Here is a 25,134-nt window from a genome sequence, read left to right on the forward strand (position 1 = left end):
AGATTGCTGTTATGTTTGCATTGTTTGCATATGTTTGCTTCTTTAATGATTCTATTTGAGGATAGGACTATTAAATATGCAGAGGAATTTATTATGCAATGTTGAATAATAATTTTAGTGATTTTCTACAGTAGAGTATGGTAAGGTTTTGGCAATGGTTTATACTAACTTATCTCACGAGTCCTTGTTGAGTTTTGTGTGGATGAAGCTTTTGAGATTTAGGGAGACCTTGATATGAGAGGAATTAAGGAGACACAAAAGCTCAAGCTTGGGGATGCCCAAGGCACCCCAAGATAATATTTCAAGAAGTCTCAAGCATCTAAGCTTGGGGATGCCCCGGTTGGCATCCCACCTTTCTTCTTCAACAATTATCAGTTAGTTTCGGTTGATCCTAAGTTTTTGCTTCTTCACATGATGTTTGCTATTCTTAGAATGTCATTTTATTTTGCTTTGCTTGCTATTTGAATAAAATACCAAGATCTGAAATTATTAAATGTTAGAGAGTCTTCACATAGTTGCATAATTATTCAACTACTCATTGATCTTCACTTATATCTTTCGGAGTAGTTTGTTGTTGCTCTAGTGCTTCACTTATATCTTTTTAGAGCATGGTGGTAGTTTTATTTTGAAGAAATATATGAACTCTCATGCTTCACTTAGCTTATTTTGAGAGTCTTAATAGCATGGTAATTTGCTTAAAATCCTAATATGCTAGGTATTCAAGAATAATAAAATTCTCTTATGAGTGTGTTGAATACTATGAGAAGTTTGATACTTGATAATTGTTTTAAGATATGGAGATGGTGATATTAGAGTCATGCTAGCTGAGTAGTTGTGAATTTGAAGAAATACTTGTGTTGAGTTTGCGATTCTCGTAGCATGCACGTATTGTGAACCCTTATGTGATGAAGTCGAAGCATGATTTATTTATTGATTGTCTTCCTTATGAGTGGCGGTCGGGGACGAGCGATGGTATTTTCCTACCAATCTATCCCCCTAGGAGCATGCGCGTAGTACTTTGTTTCGATAACTTGTAGATTTTTGCAATAAGTATATGAGCTCTTTATGACTAATGTTGAGTCCATGGATTATATGCACTCTCACCCTTCCACCTTTGCTAGCCTCTCTAATACCGCGCACCTTTCGCCGGTATCATACACCCACCATATACCTTCCTCAAAACAGCCACCATACCTACCTATCATGGCATTTCCATAGCCATTCCGAGATATATTGCCATGCAACTTTCCACCGTCTCGTTATTATGACACGCTTCATCATTGTCATATTGCTTTGCATGATCATGTAATTGACATCGTATTTGTGGCAAAGCCACCATTCATAATTCTTTCATACATGTCACTCATGAGTCATTGCACATCCCGGTACACCGCCGGAGGCATTCATATAGAGTCATATTTTGTTCTAAGTATCGAGTTGTAATTGTTGAGTTGTAAGAAAAATAAAAGTGTGATGATCATCATTATTAGAGCATTGTCCCAGTGAGGAAAGGATGATGGAGACTATGATTCCCCCACAAGTCGGGATGAGACTCCGGACGAAAATAAATAAAAGAGGCCAAAGAAGCCCAAATAAAAAAAGAGAAAAAAAGAGGCCATAAAAAAGAGAGAAAGGCCCAAATAAAAACAAATAAATGAGAGAAAAAGAGAGAAGGGGCAATGCTACTATCCTTTTACCACACTTGTGCTTCATAGTAGCACCATGATCTTCATGATAGAGAGTCTCCTATGTTGTCACTTTCATATACTAGTGGGAATCTTTCATTATAGAACTTGGCTTGTATATTCCAATGATGGGCTTCCTCAAATTGCCCTAGGTCTTCATGAGAAAGCAAGTTCGATGCACACCCACTTAGTTTCTTTTGAGCTTTCATAAATTTATAGCTCTAGTGCATCCGTTGCATGGCAATCCCTACTCATTCACATTGATATCTATTGATGGGCATCTCTATAGCCTGTTGATACGCCTAGTTGATGTGAGACTATCTTCTCCTTTTTGTCTTCTCCACAACCACCATTCTATTCCACCTATAGTGCTATGTCCATGGCTCACGCTCATGTATTGCGTGAAGATTGAAAAAGTTTCAGAACATCAAAAGTATGAAACAATTGCTTGGCTTGTCATCGGGGTTGTGCATGATTTAAATATGTTGTGTTGTGAAGATGGAGCATAGCCAGACTATATGATTTTGTAGGGATAGCTTTCTTTGGCCATGTTATTTTGAGAAGACATGATTGCTTGGTTAGTATGCTTGAAGTATTATTATTTTTATGTCAATATGAACTTTTGTCTTGAATCTTATGGATCTGAATATTCATGCCACAATTAAGAAGAATTACATTGAAATTATGCCAAGTAGCACTCCGCATCAAAATTTTTGTTTTTATCATTTACCTACTCGAGGACGAGCAAGAATTAAGCTTGGGGATGCTGATACGTCTCCAACGTATCTATATATTTTGATTGCTCCATGCTATATTATCTACTGTTTTGAATGTTTATGGGCTTTATTATACACTTTTATATCATTTTTGGGACTAACCTATTAACCCAGAGCCCAGTGCCAGTTTCTGTTTTTACCCTGTTTTAGGGTTTCGAAGAAAAGGAAAATCAAACGGAGTCCAATTGACCTGAAACTTCACGGAACTCATTTTTGGAAGGAAAGAAGCCCAGAAGACTTGGAGTGCATGTCGGGGAACCTACGAGGAGGTCACGAGGCAGGGGGCGCGCCCACCCCCCTGGGCGCGCCCTCCACCCTCGTGAGCCCCTCGTGGCCCCCCTGACGTACTTCTTCCGCCTATATATATCTCCATATACCCTAAAACCATCCGGGAGCACAATAGATCGGGAGTTCCGCTGCCAGAAGCCTCCGTAGCCACCGAAAGCCAATCTAGACCCGTTCCGGCACCCTGCCGGAGGGGGCAATCCTTCTTCAGTGGCCATCTTCATCATCCCAGTGCTCTCCATGACGAGGAGGGAGTAGTTCTCCCTCGGGGCTGAGGGTATGTACCAGTAGCTATTTGTTTGATCTCTCTCTCTCTCGTGTTCTTGAGGTGATAGGATCTTGATGTATCGCGAGCTTTGCTATTATAGTTGGATCCTATGTTTCTCCTCCCCCTCTTCTCTCTTGTAATGAATTGAGTTTCCCCTTTGAAGTAACCTTATCGGATTGAGTCTTTAAAGATTTTAGAACACTTGATGTATGTCTTGCCGTGCGTATCTGTGGTGACAATGGGATACCACGTGATTCACTTGATGTATGTTTTGGTGATCAACTTGCGGGTTCCGCCCATGAACCTATGCATAGGGGTTGGCACACGTTTTCGTCGTGATTCTCTGGTAGAACTTTGGGGCACTCTTTGAGGTCCTTTGTGTTGGTTGAATAGATGAATCTGAGATTGTGTGATGCATATCGTATAATCATACCCATGGATACTTGAGGTGACATTGGAGTATCTAGGTGACATTAGGGTTTTGGTTGATTTGTGTCTTAAGGTGTTTTCTAGTACAAACTCTAGGGTTGTTTGTGACACTTATAGGAATAGCCCAACGGATTGATTGGAAAGAATAACTTTGAGGTGGTTTCGTACCCTACCATAATCTCTTCGTTTGTTCTCCGCTATTAGTGACTTTGGAGTGACTCTTTGTTGCATGTTGAGGGATAGCTATGTGATCCAATTATGTTAGTATAGTTGAGGGAACTTACACTAGCGAAAGTATGAACCCTAGGCCTTGTTTCAACGCAGTGCAATACCGTTTACGCTCAGTTTTATCATTAGTTACCTTGCTGTTTTTATAATTTCAGATTACAAATACCTTTATCTACTATCCATATACCACTTGTGTCACCATCTCTTCACCGAACTAGTGCACCTATACAATTTACCATTGTATTGGGTGTGTTGGGGACACAAGAGACTCTCTGTTATTTGGTTGCAGGGTTGCTTGAGAGAGACCATCTTCATCCTACGCCTCCCACGGATTGATAAACCTTAGGTCATCCACTTAAGGGAAATTTGCTACTGTCCTACAAACCTCTGCACTTGGAGGCCCAACAACGTCTACAAGAAGAAGGTTGGACATCAGTGACGCCGTCTTGGGCTTCACGGTGACCTCCGTCCTGCTGGTCTTGGTCTTGTTGCACTGATATGGAAACCTTTGCCTGATGCCTCAGGTCTCCTCGCCTGCACTTGCCTCTTTAGCACCAAAGGGGAAACGAGTACACTACGCATGCTGGCGCCCGCCTGGCCTTGGTCATCATGGCTTACATCACAGGGACCTTGCGAGGTGTCCCTCGCCTTGATCTCTCCGTCCCTCGCGAGCCGGCCTGGTGAGGCCGCCCCCGAGGAGGTCTTTCATCGTCCACCTCACGAGGCTTGGCCCCTCGCGAGGGTCTTGAGTGTTTGCTGGTGAAGATGGGCCGTACAGGGCCGCTGGTGGAGACACGCCGCGGGCCGCAGGCAGGCAAGTCTGGGGACCCCCATTCCCAGGACGCCGACAAGAACCACCAGATCCAATCTAGACACCATCTCGGATGGGGTTCCCCACCTCCATTGGTGCCTCTCCGATGATGCATGAGTAGTTCTTTGTAGACCTTTGGCTCAGTAGTTAGTAGCTAGATGGCTTTCTCTCTCTCGCTGAATTCTCAATACAATGGTCTCTTGGAGATCCATATGATGTAACTCTTTTTGCGGTGTGTTTGTTGGGATCTGATGAACTTTGAGTTTATGATCAGTCATATCTTTTTATATCCATGAAAGTTATTTGAGTTTCTTTGATCTCTTATATGCATGATCTCTTATAGCCTCAGATTTCTTCTCTGATATGCCCGGTAGAGGTGCCCGGTAGTGGGTTCGATCTTACGGTGCTTGATCCCAGTGACAGAAAGGGAACCGACACGTATGTATCTTTGCTACTAAGGATAAAAAGATGGGATCTATATCTACGAATAGATAAACGGATCTTGTCTATATCATGTCATCGTTCTTATTGCATTACTCCGTTTTTCCATAAACTTAATACACTAGATACATGTTGGATAGCGGTCGATGTGTGGAGTAATAGTAGTAGATGCAGGCAGGAGTCGGTCTACTAATCTTGGACGTGATGCCTATGTAATGATCATTGCCTGGATATCATCATAATTATTTGATGTTCTATCAATTGCCCAACAGTAATTTGTTTACCCACCGTTTGCTATCTTTGTCGAGAGAAGCCACTAGTGAAACCTACGGCCCCCGGGTCTTCTTTCTCATATATTTGCTTGTGATCTACTTTTACTTTGCATTTTTATTCAGATCTATTAAACAAAAAATACAAAAATACTTTTATGCACTTTATTTTATTTACGATCTATTATTTCAATCTACTACAAATTTCTGGCATCGTTACCCGAAAGGGATTGACAACTCCTTTAACACGTCGGGTTGCGAGGTGTTGTTATTTGTGTGCAGGTGTTGTTTACGTTGTGTTGCTTGATTCTCCTACTGGTTTGATAACCTTGATTTCTTCACTAAGGGAAGTACCTACCATCGCGTGCTGCATCATCCCTTCGTCTTTGGGGAAATACCGACATAGTCCTAGCAGACATGAGCTTTTCTGGCGCTATAGTCAGAGAGTAATCAGATACGTATTTATATTGAATGGTGGAGTTGTCAGTTGGTGCAGTTCCAGGCAGAGCGTCGTGGCGGGATCTACGTGTGAAGTGGAGTACATAGCTGCTTCGGAAGCAGCAAATGAAGGAGTCTGGATGAAAGAGTTCATATCCGGTCTAGGTGTAATACCTAGTGCATCGGGTCCAATGAAAATCTTTTGTGACAATACTGGAGAAATTGCCTTGGCGAAGGAATCCAGATTTAACAAGAGAACCAAACACATCAGGAGACGCTTCAATTCCATCCACGATCAAGTCAAGGAGGGAGACATAGAGATTTGCAAGATACATACGGATCTGAATGTTGCAGACCCGTTGACTAAGCCTCTCTCACAAGCAAAACATGATCAACACCAAGACTCCATGGGTGTTAGAATCATTACTATGTAATCTAGATTACTGACTCTAGTGCAAGTGGGAGACTGAAGGAAATATGCCCTAGAGGCAATAATAAAGTTGTTATTTATATTTCCTTATATCATGATAAATGTTTATTATTCATGCTAGAATTGTATTAACCGAAAACTTAGTACATGTGTGAATACATAAACAAACAGAGTGTCCCTAGTATGCCTCTACTTGACTAGCTCGTTAATCAAAGCTGGTTAAGTTTACTGACCATAGACATATGTTGTCATTTGATGAACGGGATCACATCATTAGAGAATATGTGATGGACAAGACCCATCCGTTAGCTTAGCATTATGATCGTTTAGTTTCATTGCTATTGCTTTCTTCATGACTTGTACATATTCCTTTGACTACGAGATTATGCAACTCTTGAATACCGGAGGAACACTTTGTGTGCAATCAAACGTCACAACGTAACTAGGTGATTATAAAGATGCTCTACAGGTGTCTCCGATGGTGTTTGTTGAGTTGGCATAGATCAAGATTTGGATTTGTCACTCCGAGTATCGGAGAGGTATCTCTGGGCCCTCTCGGTAATGCGCATCACTTTAAAGCCTTGCAAGCAATGTGACTAATGAGTTAGTTACGGGATGATGCATTACGGAACGAGTAAAGATACTTGCTGGTAACGAGATTGAAGTAGGTATGAGGATACCGACGATCGAATCTCGGGCAACATACCGATGACAAAGGGAATAACGTATGTTGTTATGCGGTTTGACCAATAAAGATCTTCATAGAATATGTAGGAGCCAATATGAGCATCCAGGTTCCACTATTGATTATTGACCGGAGATGTGTCTCAGTCATGTCTACATAGTTCTCGAACCCGTAGGGTTCGCACGCTTAACGTTCGGTGACTATTTGTATTATGAGTTATGTAATTTGATAACCTAAGTTTGTTTGGAGTCCCGAATGAGATCACGGACATGACGAGGAGTCTCGAAATGGTCGAGAGGTAAAGATTCATATATTGGAAGGTTATATTCGGAAATCGGAATGGTTCCGAGTGATTCGGATATTTTACCAGAGTACCGAGGGGTTACCGGAACCACCCGGGGGAAGTATTGGGCCTATTGGGCCATATTGGAGGAGAGGAGAAAGGCCACGTGAGGAGGGGCGCGCCCCTTGCCCAAACCGAATTGTACTAGGGGAAGGGGCGGCCTCCCTCTTTCCTTCTCCCTCTCTCTCCCTTCCCCTTTTCCCTCTTCGGTGGAAGGAAGGAGGGGCGGCGGAATCCTACTTGGACTAGGAGTCCAAGTAGGACTCCCCCCTATGGCGCACCCCCTTGGCTGGCCACCTCCTCCTTCCCCCTTTATATACGGAGGCGGGGCACCCCAAAGGCACAACAGACAATCTCTTAGCCGTGTGCAGTGCCCCCCTCACAGTTCAACACCTCGGTCATATCGTCATAATGCTTAGGTGAAGCCCCGCACCAGTAACTTTATCATCACCGTCGCCACGCCGTCGGGCTGACGGAACTCTCCCTCGTCCTCAACTGGATCAAGAGCTCGAGGGACGTCATCATGCTGAACGTGTGCTGAACACGGAGGTGTCGTATGTTCGGTACTTGGATCAGTTGGATCGTGAAGAAGTTCAACTACATCAATCGTGTTACTAAACGCTTCCGCTTTCGGTCTACGAGGGTACGTGGACACACTCTCCCTATTGTTGCTATGCATCTCCTAGTTAGATCTTGCGTGATCGTAGGAAAATTTTGAATTACTACGTTCCCCAACACAAGACCCATCCGTTAGCTTAGCATAATGATTGTTCAGTTTTATTGCTATTGCTTTCTTCATGTCAAATACATATTCCTTTGACTATGAGATTATGCAACTCCTGGATACCGTAGGAATGCCTTGTGTGCTATCAAACATCACAATGTAACTGGGTGATTATAAAGATGCTCTACAGGTATCTCCGAAGGTGTTTGTTGAGTTGGTATAGATCGAGATTAGGAATTGTCACTCCGAGTATCGGAGAGGTATCTCTGGGCCCTCTTGGTAACACACATCATAAGCTTGCAAGAAAATGACTAAGGAGTTAGTCACAAGGTGATGTATTACAGAACGAGTAAAGAGACTTTCCAGCAATGAGATTGAAATTGGTATGAAGATACCGATGATCGAATCTCGGGCAAGTAACATACCGATAGACAAAGGGAATTACGATGTTGTCATAATGGTTCGACCGATAAAGATCTTTGTAGAATATGTAGGAGCCAATATAGGAATCCAGATTCTGCTATTGGTTATTGACCGGAGAGGTGTCTTGGTCATGTATACATAGTTCTCGAACCCGTAGGGTCCGCACGCTTAACGTTAGATGAAGATATAGTATTATATGAGTTATGTAATTTGGTGATCGAATGTTGTTTGGAATCCCGGATGAGATCATGGACATGACGAGGAGTCTCGAAATGGCGAGAGGTAAAGATTGATATATAGGACGATGGTATTTGGACACCGGAAGTGTTTCAGGGGGTACCGGGTACTTATCGGGTCATCGGAAGGGGTTCCGGGCACCCCCGGCAAAAGATATGGGCCTTATGGGCCAAGAGGGGAAACACACCAGCCACAAGGGGCTAGTGCACCCCCATATGGTCCGGCCTAGGAGGAGAAGGAAAGAGGGGAAAGGAAAGGAAAGGAAAGGAAAGGAAAGAGAGGAATAGGATTCCCCCTTCCTTCCCTCTCCCCCCTCTTTCCTTCCCCTCCAACAAACATGGCAGGGGGGCGCTCATGTCTACTATGCAACTTTATTCTTGTAGACACGTGTTGGGCCTCCAAGCGCAGAGTTTTTTAGGACACAATAGCAATTTTCCCTCAAGTGGATGACCTAAGGTTTGTCAATCCATGGGAGGCGTAGGATGAAGATGCATGGTCTCTCTCAAACAACCCTGCAATCAAATATAAGAAATCTCTTGTGTCCCCAACACACCAAATACAATGGCAAATTGTATAGGTGCACTAGTTCGGCGAAGAGATGGTGATAAAAGTGTAATATGGATGGTAGACATATATTTTTATAATCTGAATAAATAAAAACATCAAGGTAGCAAATAGAAAACGGGCAGAAAAACGGTATTGAAATGCTTGGAAATGAGGCCTAAGGTCCATACTTTCACTAGTGCAACCTCTCAACAATGCTAATATAATTGGATCGTATAACCATCCCTCAACGTGCAAAGAAGAATCACTCCAAAGTTCCTGTCTAGCGGAGAACATAAGATGGAATTGTTTGTAGGGTACAAAACCACCTCAAAGCTATTCTTTCCGATCAATCTATCCTAGAGTTCATACTAAATAACATGAAGCTATTCTTTCCGATCGGTCTAACCAAGAGTTCATACTAAAATAACACCAAAGCAAATTCAGATTCATAATATTCAATCCAACACAAAGAACTTCAAAGAGTGCCCCAATATTTCTACCGGAGAAACAATGACAAGAACATGCATCAACCCTTATGCATAGATTACCCCAATGTCACCTCGGGAATCCGCGAGTTGAGTGCCAAAACATATATCAAGTGAATCAATACAATACCCCATTGTCACCACGAGTATTCAATTGCAAGACATATATCAAGTGTTCTCAAATCCATGGAAGTATTCATTCCGATAACAACGAAATCTCAAAGGAAAAAACTCAATTCATCACAACAAGATAGAGAGGGGAAAACACCATATGATCTGACTATACTAACAAAACCCGCTATACATCAAGATCGTGACATCTCAAGAACACGAGAGAGAGAGAGAGAGAGAGAGAGATTAAACACATAGCTACTGGTACAAGCCCTCATCCCCGAGGGTGGACTACTCCCTCCTCATTGTGGTGCCGTTAGGATGATGAAGATGGCCACCGGAGATGATTCCCCCCTCCGACAGGGTGCCGGAACGGGGTCTAGATTGGTTTTCAATGACTACAGAGGTCTGCGGCGGGGGAACTTCTGATCTAGGTTAACCCCGAGGGTTTTTGGAATATTTGGGAATTTATAGGGCAAAGAGGGGGTGCGGGAGGCCACCGAGATGGGTACAACCCACCTGGGCGCGCCTGGGCCCCCACACGCACCCTGGTGGGTTGTGCCCCCCTTGGGGCACCCCCCAGGTGCTTCTCTGGTCCATCCTGGGTGTTCCGGTCCATAAAAAATCTCCAAAAAGTTTCACAGTGTTTGGACTCCATTTGATATTGATTTTCCGTGATGTAAAAAACAAGCAAAAAACAGCAACTAGCACTGGGCATTGGGTCAATAGGTTAGTCCCAAAAATGATATAAAGTTGCTATAAAATGATTGTAAAACACCCAAGAATGATAAAATAATAGCATGAATACTTCATAAATTATAGATACGTTGGAGACGTATCAACATCCCCAAGCTTAATTCCTACTCGTCCTCGAGTAGGTAAATGATAAAAGAAATAACTTATGAAGTGTGAATGCTAGAAAAGTGCACAAGTTTGATCAATGATAATTTCAATCACTTTTCCTAGCATCATAACATCAATTCTGTCGGTGCACAAAAGTAGGGGCTCTCTTTCGTACCCCTTTACTTGTGCACAGACAGTTAGAGCCGCGCCTGCGGCCCTACCCAGCGGAGTAGAACAAGCAAGAGCACAAGGCAACCAGAACAACGCCAAGACCAGAGACACAAAGAGAAGAGGGTGAGGTGGACTCCCTCGTCAAGGCCCTTGTCGGGGCGGCCCCCGCAGCCCCGGCAAGAGCCTTGCCGGGGCAACTTTCCCAATGCCAACAGAGCGCCCCACCCTTGCGCCCAAGGGTTCCAACACCATCAACCACATTGGAACCAAGGCTCGGGAGGCACCTCCATGGTGGCGTACAGATCTTTGAGAAGATCATAGGGACACAAGATCAGATGAGGACCAGAAGACGACGATCCTCGGCAAGATCCTTTCCGAGGAAATCCACAAGACCCCCGGCAAGATCCTTGACGGGGACGACCGTGATGCCACGGTAAGACCCTTGCCGGGGCCCCGACAAGGCCCTTGCCGAGGACACATGTGGGGCCACAGCTAGGCCCACGTCTGCCAAGACCCCACCGCCGTTCCCATACAGCTGCCAGCCCAACCAGCTAGGTAGGCACCTGCATGGCGACGCGCAGCCTCCAGGCGAACTTAGCAAGCACCTACGTGGTGGCATGCAGATCTTCGTGAAGACCCTACCACCACACCATCTCAGCAGCCTGCTAGCTTGCGTGGCGCTGCATGCCTCGTTGGCCCAAACGCGCGTCGGAGCGAGACGGAATGACGACGGATGGGACGGGCCTCGCTACCGTCCCCAATAAAGCAACGGGACACCTAAGAAGCGCATTTAATGCGCCTTGTCCCGTAATGACAGGCGATAAGCTTGTACACTGTTTACCTTTCCACCTCCTGTGTGCCACTGTCGCGACCACTTTTGACTATACAAGGAGGCCTGAGGCATACAGGAGAAGGATTTGGACCTTTTGGACTACACACGCACGACAGCTAGTTCGAGAGCTCAAGAACACTCAAATATACACCAAAGCAGGACTAGGGTATTATGCATCCTTGCGGCCCGAACCTGGGTAAACGATCCTTGCGCTGGCTACTAGACCCGCTCTTTGCACAACTCCATGCCCGCCAACCGTAGAAGGGGTCCCAGTGATCCCATAGGTGTCGTTCCCACTGACATCTCTGGCGTGCCAGGTAGGGGGTGCAGTCGTGGAAATCTAGTCTAGTTGGCGCGGCGGCTTCATCGTGGTCGTCGCCCCAAGGAAGAAGATGACCGAACGAGCGGCATCACTTGCGGATGCAGTAAACGATCGCGCGGCGACAGAAAAGCTAAGTCATTTGAAACTTTGAGTAATTCTTCTATGTATAATGTTGTTTTCCTCGAAGATCCTGCTCTTGGTATGAAAAACCTGCACGCGATGGGGGCCTTCCGCAATTGGCAACGCCCTTGTTCTATTTCGAGTCCACTCGACAGTTTAAGCAGCCGCATGGAGAATGGCAATGTGGCCTTCCCGCTATTGGCAGCGCCCTTGTTCTGTTTCGAGTCCACTCAACAATTCAAGCGGTCGTGCTGAGAATGGCAAGGTGGTTTACCTGGCCGCAGGCACACCCGGCCGGTTGCGAGGATCCATCCTCGAAATACCGTAGCCTGGGTTCGCATGTCGGCAAGCCTATCCAGTTAAGCATAGGGTGTACATACAAAGAATGATCAAATAGGGAGATAACATGCATCATTTCAGGGTACTGCAGAGTTATATTACATCAATTGTTGCTGTGGTTCTAACTAAAGATAAAAATTGTCTTGGTCATGAACCTGCAGCAGCGATGAGAAACGGGGTGCCTAGTCCCGGCGCTGGCCCTCTATCCTCTGAACTCCGTCAACGCGGCTGATGACGGGCTCGATACGCTCTTCGAGCGCCGCGAGGTCCACACCCTCCGGCAAGCTCTCCAGCGCGGCGTCGAAGTCGAGGTTGGGGTTCCAGTATGCCACCTTGGTGAGGACCTTGGTCAGGACACCCCGGAAAAGCCTCCGGGCCTCGTTGGCCAGGGTGGTCGCTCTGTTGGAGCGGAACTGCTCCAGAGCTCCAAGAACGCCCTCGAAGAACAGGGTCAGTCTGGCGTTGGGCTCACATTCGCCTCCGGGACGTACCTCACGTTCGACATTCCCACGGTAGCCAGCTGCATGGTGATCCTGCCAGCGATGTCGGCGAGGCGGCTGATCCAGAGGTTTTCTCCCTTCACATAAATCCGCGTGGTTGGCGGCGTCATTCCTCCGCAGCTGCCTCTCGGCCTCCAGATTTTTGGCCAGGGTCCCCTCCCAGGCTCTGACCTTCGAAAGCGTCCCCTCGAGGCCCTCTAGCTTCAGCTTCAGATCCCTAATGGAGTCATTGGCCTCGGAGAGCAGCTCGACCTTGCTGAGGACTATGGCATGCACGTCAGCCAAGGCACCTTTGGCCGCGTCCCTCTCCCCCGTCAGCTCCAGGACCTGCTTCTTCAGCCCGTCCCGCTTCACCTCCAGCTCGTTCACCTTGCCGCCCTGGACCTAGGCCTGAGCATTTCGGGCCTCCTCGTGCCTCTGCTCCATCTCCTGGGTCCACTGCACGACAAGCTGCTCGACCTCCTCATCCTTGTCGCGGAGTGTCGTGGCGAGCTTCTCCTCGCGAACGGCAAGGTCCTCCTCCTGGGAGTTCAGCACGGCCTGATGCTGGAGCCGAGAGGCCTCGTCCTTGGCGGCCTGTGCTTTCGCCGTCTCCTGGGCCTTCTCGACGTCAACCTGCTTTAGGACAAGCTCCTGCTTGCGCTCGGCCAGCAGATCTTGGGCGGACTTTAGTTCCTCACAGACCTAGGGAACCAAGCCTGCGTCTCGGCGATGTGCTCCTCGAGATCCGCCTCCTCATTGTCCACCGCCGCCATCCTGGACTTGGCCTTGTCCAGGCGGGCGCGGTGAAGCGCCTAGAGCTTCTGGAAGTTGGCGCTCATAGCCTGAAGGAGCCGCTCTTCCTGGGAACCGCCACCACCGATGCTCGGCTCGTCGACAACCTCAAGCCCAGCGGCGGCGAGCACCTCGTCATCAAACACCTCCCCCTCGGTGGGTGCCCTGGTGCTCGCTGTCCCTGGGAGGTGGACGGACAGGTCTTTCACCCTTAGGTACTTGTCCGAGCCAGAGGAGGAAGGTTGATCGTCAACCACCCCCTCCTCGGCAGCGGCCTTGCCGGCCTCCCCGGCGGGCCCCTTGGTGGCATCCTCAGCAGCACCCTTGGCGGCCTCCTCGGTGGCGATCTTGGCGGCCTCAGCCTCGGCGTCCCTGGCGACCTCCTCAATGACGGTGTCGATGTCCTCCCGGTCCGCTGGGGAAGGGTCTGGATATCAAGGAGGGGAAGGAGGCAAAGCCAAGACCAAGGTCTAAAAAGAGAAAGCAAGAACAGGGACATAGGGCAATTAACTTACTCGCGCCGGGCTGGGAAGAAGTGGACCCCTCCTCGCCGATATGTGGTGCCAGGACGGAGCCACCGGCGCCCGGGTTCGCCTCCTCCTCCTCCTCCTCTGTGCGCATGGGCTCGGTGCTTGGCACCCTTGCTGGGGACGCCCCTCGGGGTGGCGTGGTCGATGGGGGTGGCGTGTTGGGGGTGGCCCCCAGTGGCTCCTCCTGCTGCCGACCTCCTCCTACAACCACGACAAGGTCAGCACCAAGGGATCGTACCCCAACACACGTTGATAGGGAGCGAGTGGTGAGCTCACGCTGGGGGCTGCGTCGGGGGCTGCTATCCGGGCTGCTCTCCACCACCAGCGGCGTACTTGAGGTGCCCTCCGGGGGCTGGCCGCCCGTTGAGGCCCTGGCCCTCTTCGCCACCCTCTGGGCCAGCGTCTCCATGTCCTTGCAAGAGTAAAAACAATTCAAGAAAATCGGCCTGGTCTGAAGGAACGGAGATGAAAGGCAGGATGCTTACTCATCCTCCACCTCCTCTTCCGATGCCTTCCTCTTCCTCCTTGGGCCGAGGGACCCAAGATCGAAGAAGACCTCCGTGTCGATGTCTTCAGGAGGAGGGGAAGGGGATGGAGTCCGGCGACGCTTGGACGAAGAAGAGGCGGGCGCTTTCTTCTTCACCACCGCGGCCCTCACCACCTTCCTTGCTGTCGCGGCCCTCGTCAGGCGCACAGACTCCTCCTGGGCCTCTTGCCGCTGCACTGTCCTGCCAGGCCAGACCGGCTCACCAGAGCTGGCCCACCGCAGGACACGCTTTCTCCCCCTTGTTGGAGGGTCGTCAGCCCCGGCCTCTCCCTCAGTCGACTCCTCGACCACGTCTTCGATGAGAGGGGCCTCGGTGCCGGCGCTGCTAGCCTCCCCGGCAGGCTCTGCCCATCCGACAAGCTCCTCCACCTCCGCGGCCACCTCGGCCTCATTCTCCACGTGGCTGACGCTGCCAGCTTCCATGGCAAGCGCCGCCTTCACCGCCCTAGCAGCGATGTAGTCTAGATCCTCCTTGGTGGTGTCCTTGATAAACAGTGGCTCATCGCGGACATACCTCTCTGACAGGTTGTTGAAGAACTCCTGCACCCGCTGCTCCTCCGGCTCGGCCCACCTTGGGTCAAGGCCGTCCGCATTGAACTCCGGCATCATGGTGATGATGTCGGCTTGGCGAGAGTTGTTGCTCAGCGAGACCACTCCCACTGGCAACCTGAACAGAGGTCCCTTGACGACCTTGCTGGCCTTTGTGACCTTGCCGACTCTCTCAGCCCTGTCGTCGCCACCCACATCGAGCTGGAAAAGCCGCTGACAAAGATGAGCGTGCCCCATCACTATGAAGTTGTGCTTCAAGCCGGGGCAAAGCCTCATGACATCGGTCGCGTTCCTGAAGAGCCAGGCCAGCCTCCCCTTGTTATGTAGTGGGGTGATGCGGCGGCGGATGAAGTCGGCCCCAATCATCTCAAGGGTGAGCCCGGCCATGGTGAGGCGATGGATCCTAGTGGTAGCAATCCTGAGCTTCTTGTCATCGGCGTCGGCATCGCTCTAGTCCTTGCGGTGGACTGGCAGACTCTGACGAACTTGGTAGAACTCTTGCGGATGCTCCTCCTTGATCCATAGCCACCGGCCCCGCCACTCCTCCCACCTCTCCTTCTGGGTACCCTCTGGATACGTGCCTTCCTCCCGGGTCCGTGGGATCCAGCTGACGCACCCGGAGATGGCACCCCCCGCCTGGATACGGGGAAAGAAATAGTGGCAAAAAAGGGCCGTGCCAGGAAGCATTCCAGCAAAGCCCTCGCAGAGGTGGGCGAAGAGATACACGCCATGGCATTCGGTGTGAAATCAAGAAGATGGAAGCCGAAGGTGTGCATGATATCGTTGAAAAAGTCGGAGAAAGGGGGCAAAGCCCGCATGAGAAGTAGTCAACGAAGAAAGGATACCGATTTGGGCCGGCCTTGGCAAAATCGACGGGAATGATGCGCGTAGCCGGATGCCCCGTCGTCTTCACCCCCCATAGAGGCTTGAAGTTTTCCCTGAGGTGGATCGCATCGACCGTCGAGGGGAAGACAACAAGCTGCATCCGAAGCGCCACCGACTCGCTCTCCGGCATCTCCTTCTCCTCGACGTCCTTGGCCACTCCCTTGTCATTGCTGATTTTGGGTTCCATGGCGGCCGGGAAAGAAGTGGAGGATCTGGAGCAGTGAGAGATTGGGGGAAATGGGGGCGTGGCGGTGGTGAATGGAGGCGAGGGTTTCAGTTTTTTCTCTTGAGGAAGAAAAGGGGGGACGGCGGTTCCGAAACTGGAGTGACGCGGAGGGTAAATGAGCAGCGCGCCCGCAGTTTCCCCTTTTCTTATGGGGAAGGCGCGGGCCTCCTCTTTACCATTCACTGCGATGTGATGCATGAGGGCAACAACTTCCCCCATGCATGACCCCCACGTAACGCACAACCCCCATGCCGCATGTTCAAGGTGGGTCGTGGGCAAGTGCGACGGGCGAGGAAGTTACAGCAGTAAAACTCGACCCTGCATGTCCGCGCACCGTTTTGGGCCTAGCCCAACAACACATCGTGCTTATGTATGGCCCAGGCCCAGGGGCTCCTGTCGGTGCACAAAAGTAGGGGCTCTCTTTTGTACCCCTTTACTTGTGCGCGGACAGTTAGAGCCGCGCCTGCGGCCCTACCCAGCAGGGCAAAAGAAGCAAAAGCACAAGGCAACAAGAACAATGCCAAGACCAGAGAAACAAAGAGAAGAGGGCGAGGTGGTCTCCCCTGTCAAGGCCCTTGCCGGGGCGGCCTCCGTAGCCCCGGCAAGAGCCTTGCCGGGGCAACTTGCCCAATGCCAACAGAGCACGCCACCCTTGAGCACAAGGGTTCCAACACCATCAACCACATTGGAACCAAGGCTCAGGAGGCACCTCCATGGTGGCATACAGATCTTTGAGAAGATCATAGGCACACAAGATCAAATGCGGACCAGAAGACGACGATCCTCGGCAAGATCCTTGCCGAGGAAATCCACAAGACCCCCAGTATGATCCTTGCCGGGGACGACCGCGATGCCACGGCAAGACCCTTGCCAAGGCCCCGGCAAGGCCCTTCCCAAGGACACCTGCGGGGCCACAGCTAGGCCCACGTCTGCCAAGACCCCACCACCGTTCCCATATAACTGCCAGCCCAACCAGCTGGGTAGGCACCTGCGTAGCGACGCGCGGCCTCCAAGCCAACTCAGCAAGCACCTACATGGTGGCATGCAGATGTTCGTGAAGACCCTACCACCACGCCATCTCAGTAGCCTGCCAGCTTGCGTGGCGCTGCATGCCTCGTTGGCCCAGACGTGCGTCGGAGTGAGACGGAATAGCGACGGATGGGACGGGCCTCGCTACTGTCCCCAATAAAGCAACGGGACACCTAAGAAGTGCATTTAATGCGCCTTGTCCCGTAATGATAGGCAATAAGCTTGTACATTGTTTACCTTTCCACCTCCTGTGTGCCACTGTGGCGACCCCTTTTGACTATAAAAGGAGGCCCGAGGCATACAGGAGAAGGATTCGGACCTTGTGGACTACACACGCACTGCAGCTAGTTCGGAAGCTCAAGAACACTCAAACATACACCAAAGCAGGACTAGGGTATTACGCATCCTTGCGGCCCGAACCTGGGTAAACGATCCTTGCGCTGGCTACTAGACCCGCTCTTTGCACAACTTCGCTCCTGCCAACCGTAGAAGGGGTCCCAGTGATCCCATAGGTGTCGTTCCCACTGAAAAATTCTTTCTTATGAAACTTCTCATGTTAAAGTAGCAACCAATTCACATGATAAGGTTCAAACAATGAACTCTGTTGAAACTCAACAACCTATGTTCTCAGTCACCAAGCAATTGTAATTCAACTTATTCAACAGAGTTTAAGTAAGAGCTCCACATACTCAACCATCATAAAGTCTTATATGATTGCTAACACTCGCTGCATATACATGAGCAAAACGTTTCAACCGGACGCATAGAAAGATAGGGTTTTAATTTCGCCTCCTAACATATTCACCTCAAAGGTGATGTCAACAATAATAACTCATGCTACCCGTATCCAACTGGACATATGTGCCTAGATCTTTCCTCACCATGTGATGCTTGCCAAAAGTGAAAAATAAAAAGGAATAGAGAGAAAAACTTTGAATCTTGCATGAATGTAAATACATAAAAGTAAAAGATAGGCCCTTCGCAGGGGGAAGTAGAGGTTGTCATGCGCTTATTTGTTTGTATGCTCAACTCCTTAGTGCAAAAGAACGTCATGTTATATTGCCCCTTATGATAGCAACCTTTATTATGCAGTCTGTCGCTTTTATTCTTTGCCATCACAAGTTCATACAATGCTCAATTTTCTCTTATACTAAATGATCTAACACTTTTAGAAGCAATTTTTGTTGACTTATTGCACCGATGACAACTTACTTGAAGGATCTTATTCAATACTTAGGTAAGTATGGTGGAATCTTGAAAATAAGATTTGGGATTAAGGATTTTTGGATGCACAAGTAGTATCTCTACTTGGTGCGGAATTTTTGGCTAGCAAAGATGGGGAAAAGCACCACATGTTGAAGGATCTATGACAATATAACTTCCATATGAATATGAACAAACATAAATCATTAAGTTATCTTCCTTGTCCAACATCAACAATTTTGGCATATAATATTTTGATGGGGGCTCAGCATCACAAAAGATATCCAAGATAGTGTATTTGCATGTGAATGTTCTATTCCTTATACTAATTACTAGTTGACTCGTTGCGCCAAATGTTGCAGAGACCTGCTAAAGGCATGTTGTCGATGAAAATAGTTTCATTTTGCAAGGACATATTCGATATTTCTAGTAGAAAGCCCATGAGTTAAGTCATACTATATTGAAAATATGTTTATCACCTAGAGAAACCTGAGTTTGAAAAAAAAAATCATATTTCTATAACAGGCATAGACCAGCTAAGGAAGCATTTTTTAGTTGAAAATATGGTTATCACACTAAGAAATATGAGCTTGAAAAAAATTCATTTTTATATAACATGTATAGACCAGTTAAGGTTATATTTTTTAGCGGTGTTTGCACTAAACTTTTATTTTCCATGTGCAAAAACCTCTCTATGTTGTGCATAAGGAGGCATAGATATTTGAAAGGCCCATATGCTACGTAGCCCGGTACGGGAACAATTCTTTGTGTGGCGTCCAAATACCTAGCCTGGTCCAGGAACAATTCTTTGTGTGGCCCGTCCGGAGTAAAATATGAAACAATTCTTTGTGTGGCGTCCAAATACCTAGCCTGGTCCAGGAACAATTCTTTGTGTGGCCCGTCCGGAGTAAAATATGAAGCGGCAGCGCAGACCGTGACTGTGTATTTATTTTCTTCCTCGGTTCCTCCTTTGGGCGGGAGAAGCATACTCAACTAGTGACACAAATGGCCCATTACGCCATGTGGCACAATTTTCATTTCAAACACAAAGTGTTTTGAAAATTAAATTAGGTTTTAGCACTAAGGAACAGTCCAAACTTGAAACGGTGGATGAAACCACTTTACCAATTCAAACTCTTTAGCAACCATTTATGATTATGACGTCGAATGGCACAAGGTGTCAATTTAGACTAAGAGTTATTTGAAACGTGTTTCATTTGTTCTTTACAAAGTGTTAGATACAATTTCACTGCACATAAGAATTTTCAAGCTCGGTTAAAATGTATTTTCAAGCATACAAACCACAACTAAACAACACAAATGTAAATATATACGATTGAGTCATACTTCCTAGAAAAAGGCAAGCAATGGACTGGTAATAGGTAGGCCTGTTTTAGAGAGATTGTGGTAAACTAAAATTCATTATTACATGCAAAATGTTTTTGCTTCGGAGCAGAACACTGACTATCTCTGTCTTTGTATCTTTTTCTTCCCAGAGCTAGAGTGTGATGCCTTGCTCCTATTCATGGCTCTTTGACCTAAAAATTTTGAACAATCTAAATTAGTTATTCATTCAATGGGAAATCTGAAGTGGGGATTACTTCGCCAATATTATTAGCAAGTTTATGAGGGAAAAGAAAAATGGTCGAGGTTCCTTGATCCTAGTAACATGAGCTGAGATTATTTTGTCAGGGACTCATGGTCATGGCTGTATATAATTTTCACAAGCAACACACCCTATGTGACAACCTACCTTCGATCACAAAGCTATATAATCTATATAATAGACAAAAATGGAGCCTTCGATAACCTAAATACCTATTTTTCCTACCATAGTGTGATGAGGCTCTGAAACTGCACATACAGGGATTTTCATGGGACCATTCAGGACTTTGAAAAAAGATACAAAACTGCATTCAGCCCCTCCATCTAAGGGTACCTCAATAATAAACCAATACTTCATGATAGAATAATCTGAAAATCATACTCCCTCCGTCCCAAAATTCTTGTCTTAGATTTGTCTAGATACATATGTATCTAATACTAAAACGTGACTTGATACACTCGTATTTAGAAAAATCTAAGACAAGAATTTTGGGACGGAGGGAGCATATGATAACAATGCAAAATAATCTTGCAGCACCTCCTAAAACTGTAAAAGCTGTGAAATTGGCAGTCAACTTACTATCAATAGGAAACACCACACTATGATAACAATGCAAAATAATCTTGCAGCACCTCCTAAAACTGTAAAAGCTGTGAAATTGGAAGTCAACTTACTATCAACGGAAAACACCACACTGCACTATATTTTTCCAGGAACAAGATGCTAATATGCTTTCCCGTTCCCACTGCAAGGATGCATGTCGTCTCCCCATTCTCCACCGCGAGGACGCCGGCACGTCCCTGTTCTCCACCGCTAGGACGCTCAACTCCTCCCCTATCTCCACCATAAGGACGTTGGGCGCCTCTTCGATTGCCACCCTGAGCACCACATTGAGGTCGTCTAGCAATGTACTGTTGAAGAAACTCCTTTTCATTGTCCCCCTCTCTTAATTTTTCACAGCACATACCACTTGTTATTCTACACCTAGGACGACTGTTCTTGTAGATTTTGCTGACCACCATATTCTACAGTAATTAGTATGGTTGCAGTCCAATGTGTTGATTTTCAGCGGGCCAATGTGTTGATTGACTAATTTTGTGCATCAAAAACAGTAGGGCAATGTTGATGAATCAGTTTTGTTTAGTAAAAAATAGAGTCCGTAACAATACTATAAAAGCGCTAGTCTCCAAAGTCCACCATGCCGCAAAAAACATTTAGCACCCATTTAAATATGGATTTGGGTTCATATATACACAAAGCACAGTAATTATTGTGAAGCAAGAAAAAGAATGCTCCTACTATCAGAAATATGTGCCAACAACAACACCATCCTATTAGAGCTCGAAAACATGAACAAATAAGGCACCTATACCTGTTCTTGGAGCTGTGTCTGAACCTACATTTGCATATGTAGAGCTTCTGCCAAGTTCCTAAGAAAAGGAGAAGGGGACAGATGTAAATTTTTAAGGTCATGGTATTTACCATGCATACATTCCAGTGTAATAATTCAGAGATATTACTTGTTTTTGAACGGAGCAGAATCAATACGATTATTAGTAAAAAATAGAGTCTGTAACAATACTATAAAAGTGCTAGTCTCCAAAGTCCACCATGCCGCAAAAACATTTATCACCCATTTAAATATGGATTTGGGTTCATATATACAGAAAGCGCAGTAATTATTGTGAAGTAAGAAAAAGAATGCTCCTACTATCAGAAATATATGCCGACAAGAACACCATCCTATTAGAGCTCGAAAACAGGAACAGAGAAGGCACCTATAGCTGTTCATGGAGCTGTGTCTGAACCTCCATTTGCATATGTAGAGCTTCTGCCAAGTTCCTGAGAAAAGCAGAAGGGGACATATGTAAATTTGTAAGGTCATGGTATTTACCATGCATACATTCTAGTGTAATAATTCAGAGATATTACTTGTTTTTGAACGGAGCATTTCCACTGCTACCTAGTTGTACCTTCTTAATGTCCGAGGAGGCCTCCTTGTCTGCATAGAGTATGCATAAAAATTCAGTATAAAAAAGGACGACTCATGACTAGAAAGATCATTGTCGCAATTTGGAATGACATGTTCTAGTAGGAATCCTAGATATACAAAGAGAGTATTAGTTCAGCAGAATCAATATGATTATGCAACAAACTATCAACCATTGCACTATATCTCAAGAATTTATAGTGTAGCCACCAAACGAAGTGGTAATCAAGGCAACATCAATCTAACAACAATGGCTGACCGATGATGTTTTAGTCCTTCTGGATTACTAATTCAGAGGAACTGTAACAAAAATCGCTCTTTGGTGAATAGCATCAACTGATTCTTTGAACTCTAAATTCCACTCTTAGCTAAAATTAGTCTTCCTCTCTTCTATGTCAGATCTACACACGTCAAGTTTAAATATCCATATAATAGCAAAGTAAAATAGGTGTGAGGAAGAAATTAAAAGAGGGAGAGAAAGAGTGGATCACCTAGTTCGCCGCCAGCCTGCATCGCTCGAGCCGCCTGCAATAGGCACATGTTGTCCTCCTTATACTCCAGATCCATGAGGCAGCCATGGGAGGAGGGGTGATCTCCTGGTTCCTCTCGCCTTCCCACACCGCCTGATCACCTCAAGCTCCTTGCCCAGTGGGAGGGGGGTGGAGGCAGAGGTTGCGTCTCTCATAGGCAGAGGATGCGCCTCTCATGGTGCAGAGGAGGCGACGACACGGTGGCGCAACAAATCAGCCGGCAGGTGTGCGAGGCCTCACCCTGCCCCTTCCCCATGCTAGGATCGCTCACCTTCTCCTTCCCCGCTGTTGCTTGGCTTCCTCGGCGGCCTCCTCCTTCCCTCCTTGTCCACATCCTACACCTCCCCTACATCCCCACCCGCACCGTGAAGCTAACCTACGTCCGATCTGGGTCGGCGGTGACATGGAAGAGGACAGGAGCAGGCGAGAAGAGGAGAAGGCTGGCGGTGGGATCGACGACGACATGGTAGAGGAGAGGAGGAGGCGAGTGGAGAGACGAGGCCGGCCGGCGTCTGCTGGCGAGGAGAGGATCATGGGGATCGAGGGAGGGGTGCGGCGGCTCGTGGGGATCGAGAGGAAAGAGAAAGAGGGCTAGGGTTCATTTGGCGGCTGGGGCGGGAGTGGGGCGAGACGCAGGTGATTGGGTGCGGGTGCACCAAGCTGATTGGGCAAAACCACCTGCACCTGAAAACGGGCAACCCAGCCAACCAACGTGCGGCGCGAACCCACCAGTCATTGGACAACGAAAACAACTGCAAGATGAAAACTGAGTTTAACTGCTGCGAAGATCCATGGTCCAAACGCATAAAAAAATAGATCCGACAGCCAACGAAGGACCAACCGGGGGAGCCTCCTGGAGGTGAGTTGCCCAGCCTCATTATTGGTTTAAATTCGTGAATTGCTTGTATGACCATGTCGGTGTACTAGAGTAGGGGTACCCTATTACCTTGAACTCGTGCACGGGCAGTTGCAGCGCCCCGCGGCAAGGCTTGCCGGGTGACCGCCAGGACCCTCCGTGGTTCCCTTGAAGACCATTCAAGAACAAAATACTCAAACCAAGGCCCCGGTAAGAGGAGCTTGCCGGAAAGGCCAACCGAGGCCCCGGTAAGAGGAGCTTACCGGGAAGGCCAACCAAGGCCCCGGCAAGAGGAGCTTGCCGGGAAGGCCACTCAAGACATACCAAGAAAGCTTGCCGCGACGCGCCCTGCGTCCCGGCAAGATCTGGCGAGCGACAAGCTTCTGGAGGCGACAAGACGACGGCCGCGGCAAGGAGCTTGCCGCGGGAAACCCCCACTGCGTGCCCGCGCTCCAGCTCACCTGCTAACGTGTCGCTCTGGGACTCTCCCAGAGCGCACGTGGCGGGAGGCCGTGCAGCTAGGGGTACGTGGTGGCAAGCGGAGATGAAGAGAAGCCCATCGTGGCAAACGGTGGCACTCATAACGGTCACCTTTTGCACTGTTTAGGAGACTCAGACAGGCATTTAATGCCCTTGTCCCCTGCCGTCAGAGTTAGGTAGGGTGCACTGTATCCACAGTAGTGGTAGCTATACCTACCACATCCTTTTCCATTTTTACCCTTCTTGTCTACGTTGCCCCCTGTCGGTGACCCCTTGAGTATAAAAGGAGGCCCAAGCGCAACGTAGAAAGGGGTTCCGAGGGTCGGGGAGTTCAGAGACTCGGCCAGCTCGGCTCGTTCAACACCAGAGACACTCTTACGCTCAGTGTGGCAGCGTCCATCGCTCCTGAGCAAGAATCCAATATACACAAACAAGCAGCAGTAGGGTTTTACGCATCCGTGCGGCCCGAAGCTGGGTAAAAATCTCCCCGCGTGCACCGCCTCGATCCTCTCTTTGTGCGCTCTCCGCCCCCCACCGAACCGAAAAGGGGCCCTCTCCCCATAGGTGTTGGCGGGAATCAGCATCGCCCCCGACATCTCTAGCGCGCCAGGTGGTCACCAAGGAGATGATGGCAACTCCACCCGAGACCAAGAAGGTGTCCGCCAAGGAGGACGGCACTAGTGGTACCTTCACCATCAGTGCCACGCTTGACCCCAAATAGGAAAGCGTGCTCGTTGCTTTCCTGCGGGCGAATGTCGACGTGTTTGCATGGCAACCGTCTGATATCCCCGGTGTTCCCAGGAGAGTAATCGAGCACCACCTTGCCGTCTGTCCTCATGCGCGGCCCGTCAAGCAGAGAGTCAGGAAGCAAGCGGTGGAGCACCAAGAGTTCATTGCAGAAGAAATCAGGAAATTGGAAGCAGCAGGCCTTGTTAGAGGAGTGCTCCATCCCACGTGGCTGGCCAATTCTGTAGTCGTGCGCAAGGCGAACGGGAAATGGAGGCTTTGTATAGACTTCAGTGATGTCAATAAAGCTTGTCCCAAAGATCCATTTCCCTTGCCACGCATTGACCAGATTGTTGACTCCACAGCTGGATGTGATTTGCTTTCATTTCTTGATGCGTATTCAGGATACCATCAAATCTTCATGGCAGAAGAGGATGAGGAGAAAACCGCATTTATCACCCC

The 25,134-nt window shown here is 48.0% G+C and overlaps 1 long non-coding RNA gene across 2 annotated transcripts; it reads right to left on the minus strand.

Moving 5' to 3' along the window:
- Window positions 1-19,684: 19,684 nt before the first annotated feature.
- On the minus strand, window positions 19,685-23,264 carry LOC123127193 (uncharacterized). 2 transcript variants are annotated; one of them, XR_006462174.1, is made up of 5 exons: window positions 22,572-23,264; window positions 22,023-22,092; window positions 21,869-21,932; window positions 20,765-21,520; window positions 19,685-20,022 (listed from the first exon to the last, which is right to left on the minus strand). It is a non-coding gene; the product is annotated as an uncharacterized lncRNA (long non-coding RNA). The 2 variants fall into 2 exon arrangements; XR_006462173.1 differs by having other exon boundaries at window positions 19,685-21,520; window positions 22,572-23,261.
- Between the last annotated feature and the right edge of the window lie 1,870 nt (window positions 23,265-25,134).

Source organism: Triticum aestivum, chromosome 6A (genome assembly GCF_018294505.1).
Source record: "Triticum aestivum cultivar Chinese Spring chromosome 6A, IWGSC CS RefSeq v2.1, whole genome shotgun sequence".
Taxonomy (NCBI): Eukaryota; Viridiplantae; Streptophyta; class Magnoliopsida; order Poales; family Poaceae; genus Triticum; species Triticum aestivum.